The following is an 11861-nucleotide window of genomic DNA, read 5'->3' as shown; positions in this document are numbered from 1 at the left end:
GATACCTGACACGATAGGCCTGCCAGGGGGGGGCCTGGCAGGCTTATGTATCTTTGGGAGGATATAGAAGGCAGGAGTCCTCGGGTTGGTGTTAATGAGGAACTCCGCCTCTTTTGCACTTATCAATTTCTTTTCATTTGCATTCGCGACAAGTTGTGTAATAGTGTCTCTTAGTTCAGGTGTTGGATCTCTGACAAGGGGTTGATAGTTAGCTCTAACATCCAGAAGTCTTCGTACTTCCACTTCATAATCATCCGTATTTAAAATCACAATCGCGCCGCCCTTGTCGCCGCTTTTTATGATTATTTTATCGTTGTTCTGAAGGGACTTGATGGATTCCCAATCCTCTTTCGTCATATTTTTGAAACCCATAGACTTGTTTTTGTTTTCTATGTCTGTAATCTCTTCCAGGACTTTCACCTCAAACACCGCGGTTTCAGGGCCAATCGATGCATAAGTGGGGCAGAACGACGAGGGTTTTCTTAAGTTTGAATTGAAACCCTTACTTTCTTCGTGTATTTGTTTCGCAAAGAATTTTTTAAGTTTTATTCTGCGCATCGTTTCATAGAACTCGGTTCGACATCTGAAGGCATCATGATTAGGCGTGGGCACAAAGCCCAGACCTTTATTCAGCACCTTCTCTTCTTCAGCTGTCAAGTGATGGTTAGATAGATTTACTACAATGCTGTTCACACCGGTTTCTTCCCCTTGCTCCGTGTCAGTCGTGGTGAAGAGGTTTGCCATTGTTGTTGTGGGCGATTTCCGCGTCCTCTCCCTCTTCCTTGTTGTTGTTGGAATCCCGGGCCTTTGTTGGATGCTTGGCCCTGCTCTAAAAAATTCCTCAACAGGGTGTTTAAATTGGTGTTAGATGGTTCTGGTTGATTAAATCAGACTCTACTGGTGCTAGGGCCTGGTTCCGGATCCTCTTCACTTGACGTGTTGGCAAACGACCAGTTTGCAGGCTTTCTTTTCCGTTGCTGAAAACGGGATGCCTTGCCGCTTCTGTTACCACTAGTCTGTGGCTGTTGTTCTTGGTTCGATTGATAGTATGTGTCGTTAGTATAAGGGAATGCCCACTCGTGTGTGTAACGTTGGAGATTACGCTGTAGTCCTCTGGTTTTCTGTGTCACCATGTATTCCTTATACTCATCCAACTCTGTGTTGATCTTCTCTAGATGTTCCTTGGCATCAGTGAAACTATTATCCCGATTGATAGTCTCCTCTAATTCAGCAATTTCTTTCAGCACCTCCTCACTTAGTCGTTGAGCTGTACTGATTATGAGGATTAACCAATCCCTTGTGCACTTGTTGGCGATATAACTCCAATCGCAGCGGAATTTTTTATCGTCCAAAAAGATACGGGGCTCGATTTTAACTATAAGGCTAGCAGGGGAAGCTCCTGCTTGGTAATATTCTGACATAAGGGCTCCATGTAAAGCAATCCTTATGTGTTTCTTTTTTAGATTACTGAGTTTCTCCCATTCTTCCCTTACTTTATTGGTCCCTTTTAGAGGGTTGTCGCTAAATAGGGAAGGGCCTGCTAGGATCGCTGCAATTTGCGCATCTGAAAAGGCTAGGCAATTTTTATCCATTCCACAGGGCTGTAAAGTGCAACACACAGGCGGTGTCAATGAAATACCCGCACGTATTAAAAATCAGAGTACACTTAAATGGCTATGAAAGAAACTCTCACGGCTATTCTGCCGTACACATAACGTTCATCTACTAGGAGTTAAGAGGGATTTACAGGACTAGGTCGCCCTCCACTCATTCAATCAAAAATCACAAAAACCTAGTCCAGAAGGCAATAATTTTTATAAATCTATGGGCATATATGGATATTGTCAAAAGATCATTCCAATCACACCCCTGAATGCAGAAATAGGTGTCATGCTCCAGATAATTGCCAACAAATAAAAATAGCCAATCTCTGATAAGTCTGACACTAGACAACACAGTACAAACATTCACTAGAAAGACGACATTTGAAAAAATGTGTGAATAGCTAGAAGACACCTCACAGGCGCACCACCAATGGGGCCCCTGGTTGGTACTCACCAGGGTGGCCCTGTTCTCATCATCGGTGTCAACTAGCTTAACGTAAACGTGTCCGACTCCCAAAAGTAAAAATAAAGTAAAAAGACAGTGAATGGTGCAGTGTACGCAAACTTATATGTGACAAGGACTAACAACGTTCAACATATAACACAACAACTACTGTGCAAACAAGACTAAGAACCTTTTTATTTGTATTCTCTTGTCTGCCAACAGTAAACATATATACATAAAAAGGAGAGAAGCGAATACTACCTATCGATTCGCTTTCAGCTCGCTGCCGACATGTTTCATTGCCTTGGTAAAGATTCAGGCAATTTCTTCAGGGCAAAAGTTATTGAAAAGCCACTGCCAGCAATACTGTGTTTAGCGTGCTGTAAATCAAAAAGGCATACATGTATAAGAGACTGCCTGTAATTGCACTGTGTACTGTTACTTTACACCCGCAAAAAGGAATGTTAATTACCTAGCTTACGGCTTTCGCTTTCATACCGTAAATCTCTAGACGTGTGTTTCTGAATATCATCCGTCATCAGTAGAGATAAAAACAAATTTATTCTGGGGTTGCTGATTAGGCTGCCACAATCCTTTCAGGTTTCAGTACCTCTCACAGGCACACATGTGTATCGCCAAAAGCTCGTCAGCTCAATGGCTCAAGGGAGCCTTTTCAAATAGAAAGGGGTGGGAGCACACTGCTTCACCTCCCAGCACAGTTCTCCCCTTAGCATTATGGTAAGTGCAGTTCATGGTACATGCTTACTTGAATATTTACTGGAGTATTCCACCAAAGTTGGTGCAGGTTAGTGCTGTAAATCTCTAGACACCCCTTTGTGTTTTGGAAAGATCCACGTCACCTGGTCACAAAGATTGGCCAGGTCTGCTGGACACTAGGTTGTCTGGGGAGACGACACCATGCAGGGAGTTATGCCCCATCTTTGAGGTGCTACAGTTGGAGGCTAAAATATTGGACAAAAGTAATGGAGTTTTTTTAGCCCCTCGTTAGTAAGCTCCTCCACCCATGGGTAGCTTCTGGTGCCACTGCTAGTCATGCGTGTCTAGAGTTGAGAAGGTTTGAAGAAATGATGTGGTGGAATGGTAGAATTTCTTTGGCTAGAATTAGCAGTGGGCCCACCAGGATAGCTTGCGGGTTTATTGCTAGAAAAGTGGGTTTATAGGTAGTTGAGATTATATACGGGCCCGTTGCTAAGACTAGTGGCTGTAGGGGGGACCTGACCTGGTTTCATATATTCCCAGACTTATGGGGTGATTAAAATATCCAAGCAGTACAATTGATGGAGGAGCAAGGTAGCTCTGATGGCTTGCCCTGCCACCCAAAATAATCAGACGATTAACCAGCTAAGTTTTCAGACTGTTTACTACTATGCAATCCCCTTCAATATGTTTGTGGGAGTGGCCTTCCCACCCCAATCTCCTCACCATGAAAATGTCTTCATATTTATTGATGGTAAAAGCAGTGTTTCTAGTAAGCCAGTGGCATACTTTGTTTTTTAGGAACCAAACATTCTCCTCCGTATTATTCCTAGCCAGGGGACCCCCACAAGTACTGCGAAACGAGGATAACAAGCCAGTGGGAGGGATAGAGTCTCCTGTGATTGAAAGGGGGGGCGAGCTAGTGATAGCCTGATTGGTCAGCTGGTTTTTGTCACTACTGGTAACTAGTTCCTGGGGCATTTGAGAAAATATGCCATTGTCCACCATGCCACCAGATTTACCACATGGTTTTTCAGAAGGCCCCCCCCTAAAGAAAAAGGGTTTTTTATGGCCAATATAGAGCTAGTAGATTAAATTCTGTCTTGGGGTTGGTTGTTAACTGGGTAAGGGTTAGGGGTGCCCTCACCATACAGGTTTGGTGCCGGAAAGTGAGAGAGCTAAGGAAGAGAGGGAGGAAAAGTAGATTGAGATGGTATGGTGGAAGGTTTTGATACAGGGATGGCATCCCTCTACCAATTTTCAAGAGACACTAATCTAGCCAAAATAGGCGCAGTTGTATTTGTAAGCAAATCTTTAACTTGGTCGGTGATGCCTGTTGATGAGCTAATGCCTCCTGTGCGGTGTCTTGGTGTGTGGAGTTTATGTAGTCAGTAATAAAACTCTGGCAGTCCCCCATGTCCAAGGACAATCACCTTTCTGCCAGCTCTATCTTCTTTGAGACTATGCTAACCGCCAGGGACAAGAAAGCATCCAAAGTGGTACCAGTACGAGTACCGAGGCTGGGACCAGTACCAGGCCCATGTGAGAGCGGGCTTGTCTCCATATTATTCTTCTTCTTTGCCTTCCCACCGTTAATTTACACCCAACCATGGTCAAAGGACGATACAGGAACGATGTAGAGGCAAGGAGACTGTGGAACGTCTATGAAGCTAACATCATTTTGCAAAGACGGTAAGCAGGTAGGAGAAATTAGTTGACACTTACCTCCCTCCCCTATGCTCATTTGTGCATCTGCCTGGGACCACACAGAGACCCACACACATGCAGGTAGTATGTGCAGAATGTCCTGCCACCCTGAGAACATGATAATGTCTTTCTTATGTGGGCTTGCAGCAATTTCTCTCTCAAGATTAATCACAGACCACCCTTGGTCTCAGGCTCGGGCTCTGGCTTAGTCTCTGTCATAGTAGACAAGGGTCTAGACCATTGTGTGTCATTACTTTGTCCCCTTTATGAGGGGCCCAGATCACAAGTGCCACTATATTAGGCCAAAGGACAATGAATACGCTCGAGCCTGTGACATACGGTGCATCACCTAGCCATCAACAGTCAAAAACCTGGACCCTCCCAGGCGATGGAAATGCCCTCTGGCCTCAGAGGAGGGCTCTGGTACCTGCTGAACCTCAGGCCCCCGTGCACTCCAACCTAGGCACCCCAGACAACTTAGTGCCTAGTGCCCGGCCGTACATCTGCGACATACCGGGCACAGTGGCTATAAGGCAAACGAGGCATGGACCGCTACGGAGACCCGGACTGAAAGACACTGGGTAAGTCTGAAAATCCAGGAAATCAGTTGCCCAGGATTGCAGCAATGGAGATTATGTAGAAAGCACAAACCAAAGTAAAGCAAAACCCACTGATCCAGAGGGCAGACTGCAGGGTGAGATGTGGTCTGTGGTGGGTTCTGCAGCAGACCCTCCACTCGGGGCTCTCACATGATTCTCACAGCATCTAACAGCATCTGACATGTGTGGCGGGAATGAGCCCGGTGTTTGTGGAGACGTTTGGCTGCAGAGTGTCACAGGGCAGTTAATTATGAGCTATTAAATACCTGCACAGTGCACGTTGCCACAGCCCCAACAGGCTATGGTTGAGTACGGGATAGTGGAACTGTTGCAGGCAAGTGAGAGGCAGGCTTGGATGTCAGGCCCATCTGGATTAAGATGACGTCATCCAGGGTTGAATCTTCCTGTGCGCCAAAGTGTTAGTAACAGTTCCATCTCTGCAATGCTCAAACTATGGGCCCCATTAGTATGGCGGGCATCTGGAAACGGGACCGCCCGCTGAGGGTGTGGCGGTCCTGCACACCTGATTAGTATGCCCCGCCACACTGGCATGGAGCATCTGCAACATTGCGGCAGGCAGTGCAGAGAGCACTGCCTGCTGCTATGCCACAGAGGCAGGTTGCGGGTTTCAATCCACAACGTGACAGGCACGGCGCGGTGCCTGCCACGTTGTTCATTGAAAAGCCATGTGCACCCCCCAGCCCCCCGGAGTCCCTGGGGGCCCGCAATGGGCCCCCGCAAGCAGACTCTGCATGCCTTTCCGTGGCTTTTAATGCTGCCACAGAAAGGCATGTTCACGGCCACATTGTAATATGCCTGGCGGTGTCTTTCAGACACCGCCACCATATTGAAGCCTTTTTCGCCCAGTGGGCTTGTCGACCGGGCGGGAAAGCGGTGGACGGTCTTTCCATACGTTGCGGATCCCCCAGCGATTGTAATACGGCGGGGGTCTGTGCTGCAAGGATGGCGGGCGGATCGCCGGCCATCCTAAAGGGGCCCTATGTGTCCAACTAATGGTCTCATTTCAATGGTGTCCCACCAGCATCTCTGTCCGTGGTCCAACCACTGCATTTCAATGTGGTGGGCGGAGGCATCAGGTGTAGGGATCGTCCGCAGTGCTTTCAACTGGCTGAAGGAGCCTGTTGGCATCAGAAAACACCATAATACCCTAATGACAGCAGAGCCCGGCTCGGCTCAGCCTTCGGAATTATGATGCCACTTTCTGACAACCTTTTTATGTCTGCCTTTCTGAAACGGAAAGGCTGTCTGAAAGTGTCTTTGGGGCCCCTAGCAGAGCCCCCTTCTACCCTGGCCCTCCGCTATGAGGCCTGGGGGCCCCCATAAACATTTCTGCCACACACATGGTGCCTGCCACACAGTGCAAGGATGTTTGCAAACATCCATTTTTCAATGGAAGCTTCTGCTGTGGGCCTTTTCTGCCTGCGGCACAAGATTCCATTAAATAATGGATGTTTGCGACCGCCCTAATGGTGATCGCACCCTAATCCTGCGGTCAGATATGCCGCCCTAAGGTCGGGCAGTTTCAAACCGCAATGATGTCATACAAACGTAAGTCCTCTCAACATCGTAATGAGGCCCTAAATATCCAATTCACCTGAGTGCTGTGACTCATGAGAATGACTCAGGTACAGGGTTTTCCACATTGCTCTCTTGTGCTATGACTTCATTGCATGCCCCAGAGTGATCATAGTGATATTATTTAAGTGAGTCATTTGTGTTTCAATGGAATGTTCAAATGTAGACTAGCATTTCACTGTTAGCTGAAGTTCAGTACCTCTAGAGCTTGTTGAACCATTAACTTTGTAGAGTGACCCAAGCCGGAGCTGACCCAAGGATTTTGGCTTTACACTAAGAGCCCATTTGTTTCCCCAGAGGTGTGCGAGGGACTGCATTCCCCAGCTTGCCTTGCAGCCTCTGCTGCAGATGTCATGCAGCCTGCATGAGTACCATGAGGCGCTTAAATCAATCTTGGGTTCCTGCAGCACAGAATGCCCATTTGTTTTGCCAGAGGTGTGAGAGAGACTGCAACCCCCAGCTTGCCTTGCGGTCTCTGCCGCCAATGCCACGCAACCTGCGTGAGTTCCAGGAGGTGCATAAATCCACCCCGGGGCTCCCGCAGTGCAGGACGCCCATTTGTTTTACTGGAGGGATGACCGGTATTGCAACCCCCAGCTTGCCTGCGTCTCTGCCACTGATGTCACACAGCCTGCATGCACGCCAGGAGGTGCTTAAATCCACCTTGAGGCTCCCGCAACACGGTACGCCCATTTGTTTTGCTGGAGGGGTGAGAGGGGCTGCAACTCCAAGCTTGCCTGTGGTCTCTGCCGCCGACGTCACGCAGCATGCACGTGTGCTACGAGGTGCTTAAATCCACCTTGGGGCTCCCACAGTGCGGGTTGCCCATTTGTTTTGCCAGAGGGGTGAGAGGGACTGCAACCTGCAGCTTGCCTTGTGGCCTCTGCCTTTGATGTCACGCAGCCTGCAGGTGCGCCCGCAGGTGCGCCCGCAGGTGCGCCCGCAGGTGCGCCAGCAGGCGCTTAAATCCACCTTGGGGCTCCCACAGCACAGGAAGTGTGGCGGAAGCCTGGGCCATTTACGGGCCCATCTGCACCCATCAGCACCTGACAGAGGCTAGGCCCCCCCTCTTTCGCCAACCATCCAAAAGTCAATATGGGCACATGCAAACAAACATGCAGCTCTGACTAGGTCAAGGTAAAAGCTAAAGTACCATGAATTTTGCCTCTATTATCTTGTTCTTAACAACAGCTGTGGTTACTCTGACAGAGGAGATTCAAAACGCTGAGGAACAATTGGGTCTGGGGGCTGAACTAGTAGTCTTAAGCATGTTAGAAGCTGATGCTACACTGAACGTAATCCCATGTGAGGCAGCTGTCACCGACACTGAGCAGGGTGTTCCCATACAGGGCTCGCAGGGTCCATTCCAGGGCACATAAATAGCAGAGGGGGTAAATATGGTCAGGTTAGCATCTCCTCACCCAAAAATGGCTCCCGTAAAAAAAAGAAAGAAAAGAGGCAAGAAAACTGGCACAGTCACGACTGAACCTCCATTGCGCCAGGATCAGGGAGGTATTCTGGACTGCGATCAACTATCACTTCCTGCTGGATAATTTTCAAATCTTTACCGATACCTCCTTTAATAACTTAGCCTACAATGTGCCTTTAGGTTCCCCCACGGACCCCTTGCCCCACAAAATCTGGAAAACATTTAGACAAGGAACCTTTCCTTGGCTGCGTCAAATCTGTAACCATCTCTAGAGACTGGAATAGTCCCAGAGAAGTGGAAGCATGCGGTGGTAACCCCTTTGATTAAGAAACCATCCCTGGATCCAACGGACCCGGCCAGTTTCAGACCTATCTCTTTTCTGCTCTACCCCATGAAGATCTTGGAGAAGGCAGTAAGTAGGACACTATCCAATTTTTTGGAGGGTGGTCAAATCCTGGACAGGGACCAATTTGGGTTCCGCCCAGGGCATAGGACCGAAACAGCCTTGGCTACCATGCTGGGCAACCTGCGTATGTGGGCCGACAACGGAAATGCTCCTGTACTGGTCCTTCTCGATATGTCGGCAGCATTCGATACGGTTAGCCACCCTATCCTAGTAAAGAGACTGGACAGGATAAGGGTGAAAGGGCAGGCTCTGCAGTGGCTGCAGTCTTATTTAACAGGGAGATATCAAATGGTGTCTATGGTACCGTTTACCTCCAATAAAACTCTGGTAGTGTATGGGGTACCACAGGGCTCAGTGATCTGTCCCATACTATTCAATATCTACCTTCAGCCGCTGTTCCCTATTATTAAATCTTTTGAAGTGTATTTAATAAACTACGCTGACGATACGCAGTTAGCCTTCTCCTTGGAGGGCAAACATGCAGTATCAGTGGACACCTTCCAACAATGCATGCGTAGTACTGCCAATTGACTCTGAGAAAACTCCCTGCAGTTCAACAGCAGTAAAATTGAGGTAGTATACTGCTCCTCTACTATGCTATCCAATCGTTTTCCTCTCGAGCTGAGACTAACTCCGGAGGAGGAACCCTTGACACCAGCTGAGACAGTAAGTAATCTGGGAGTACTAATTGACAGTGACCTCCAATTGGAATCACAAGCCAACCAGACTGCCAGGGTGTGCTTTGTGGTGCTGCGTGGGCTGCGTCAGCTGCTTCCACTAATACCGGAAGAACTGCGTCCATTAGTGGTGAGAAGCACAGTGCTTAGCAGACTGGACTACTGCAACTCCGTATATCTGGGAGCCCCACAATATATCATCAAAGGGAAACATCCTTTACAACAAAACTTTTTCCACGCAGTACCTTTACAACGCAGGAATTACAACGCAAGTCGTTAGAACGACTTGCGCTGGAGGGCTCTGTAGGATAGGGAATAGTTTAATTTACTATCCAAAACCTTCCCTACTATCCACGGGGACTTGAGTTGGAATAGTAAATTAAACTATTCACGATCCAGCGCCCCCCAACGGAAGTCGTTGTAACGACTTGCGTTGTAAAACCTGCGTTGTAAAGGCATGCGTGGAAAAAGCATGCGTTGTAACGACATACATCCATCATCAAAGGGTTGCAGAGAGTCCAGTCGGCAGCAGCAAAAATAGCATTAAATAGGCAGTGCAGCACCAAGTCTACACAAGCTCTGAGGGTACTTCACTGGCTGCCTATTAAGGAAAGGATCCAATTTAAGGCATTATGCCTAGTCCACAGAGCGGTGCATGACACAGGCCCTATTCCTTTACAAGAACATTTTTCCTGGTATCATCCCAAAAGGCAACTTCGTTCCTCAAGTGCTAGTCTACTGGTCACCCCTAGATTTAAACGCTCCAGGATGGGAGGAAGGTCATTTAATGTGACTGCCGCTCTCCTATGAAACAAGCTTCCCCTGAATATTAGACAAATGGACTCCTTATCTGAGTTTAGGCAGCATATTAAAACATGTTTTTTTCCTAGGGTTTGACTACTTTTTACTCTTCCTTTAAATGCTGGAAACTAGCTGCTGATTGGTTTAACTTTACTACGATCAAAGTGCCAGGATACCCTAGGGTGACAGTCTGCACTATATATGAACATATTCCATTCCATTCCTGTGAGATAAATCATTGGTGACCTTTTCAGTCGCGCCTGGAATCTCTTTTTACAACACTCCTGGAGGATATAACCAAACTTGTTAAGACAATGGTAGACGGGCTGGCGGGGAAAATGTTATGAATAGAGACTCAATCGGAGGAACTGAACACTAGGGCTGTGATTAAAAATAAGTATGATGCACATATTTTGTCAAACACCACCCATATTAGACAAGGGGAGGGGTCTGTGAATCAGGAGCGAAACAGCACTCTACACACTGGCATTGTCGATAAGGGTAAGTCTAGAAAAAATCTAGATGCTAGGGTGATAGTTACGAACAACAATTATGTTGGAGCGCCTCTTCCTTCAGAAAACCAATGTTGGGCAAGAAAAAAAACCCACACATAGGATTGCTAATAGCTGTATCGGGGATCGTTGGAACTTAACTTTGCCATTCCTTTGAACCAATCTGCTGCCGCTCACTTTCCTGGCACCACAGACCCCTTGGACCAACGCAGCAACTCGACAGAGTGGGGTTCTTTGCTGACAGCTAGGGGTGCACAGCGGACTCCGGCAGGGCTGCGAGTGGAAGGCAGGGACTCCGTGGACCAGGAGTCCCTGCGCGCCTGATCTTTCCCACCTGGGCTGCTCTCCCTGCCGGCCCGCCCACCCGCCCATGGAGATAAAACGGGAGCACTTGAACTGTGTCGGTGAGATCGTTGGAACTTAACTTTGCCATTCCTTTGAACCAATCTGCTGCCGCTCACTTTCCTGGCACCACAGACCCCTTGGACCAACGCAGCAACTCGCCGGACCCGCTTCGCGGGTCCCGCAGCGCGGTCTTAACCGCAGGGAGCTGCTGCTGACAGAGTGGGGTTCTTTGCTGACAGCTAGGGGGGCACAGCGGACTCTGACAGGGCTGCGAGCAGAAGGCAGGGACTCCGTGGACCAGGAGTCCCTGCGCGCCTGATCTTTCCCACCTGGGCTGCTCTCCCTGCCGGCCCCGCCCACCCGCCCACGGAGATAAAACGGGAGCACTTGAACTGTGTCGGTGGGATCGTTGGAACTTAACTTTGCCATTCCTTTGAACCAATCTGCTGCCGCTCACTTTCCTGGCACCACAGACCCCTTGGACCAACGCAGCAACTCGCCGGACCCGCTTCGCGGGTCCCGCAGCGCAGTCTTAACCGCAGGGAGCTGCTGCTGACAGAGTGGAGTTCTTTGCTGACAGCTAGGGGTGCACAGCGGACTCCGGCAGGGCTGCGAGCGGAAGGCAGGGACTCCGTGGACCAGGAGTCCCTGCGCGCCTGATCTTTCCCACCTGGGCTGCTCTCCCTGCCGGCCCCGCCCACCCGCCAATCACGCCCCTAATCGGCTACTTTAGAAGGTCGTGCACCCGCTGCGCGGGAGCGCCTGGGGCTAAGCCCGGGCAAAGGGCGGGCCCTCTGTTGCCCTCCGAGGCCTGCTGAGCCTGGCCTGGGCAAGTCCCTTTGCCCTTCTTCTTCCCACGGTTAGCCTTCCTGGTTGCTGCACTAAGTCAACTTTTCGTTCTTATTTGTTTCATCTTTGCTGCTCTATTATTCACCATGTCTGCCCGTAAAACACGAAGTCAAAGAGCGGGCAACGATAAAACCAAAAAAGTAATTGGCACTTTAGATAATTTTATTTCGCGCA

Source organism: Lissotriton vulgaris, unplaced genomic scaffold (assembly GCF_964263255.1).
Source record: "Lissotriton vulgaris unplaced genomic scaffold, aLisVul1.2 SCAFFOLD_896, whole genome shotgun sequence".
Taxonomy (NCBI): domain Eukaryota; kingdom Metazoa; phylum Chordata; class Amphibia; order Caudata; family Salamandridae; genus Lissotriton; species Lissotriton vulgaris.
This window is presented reverse-complemented; position numbering follows the sequence as displayed.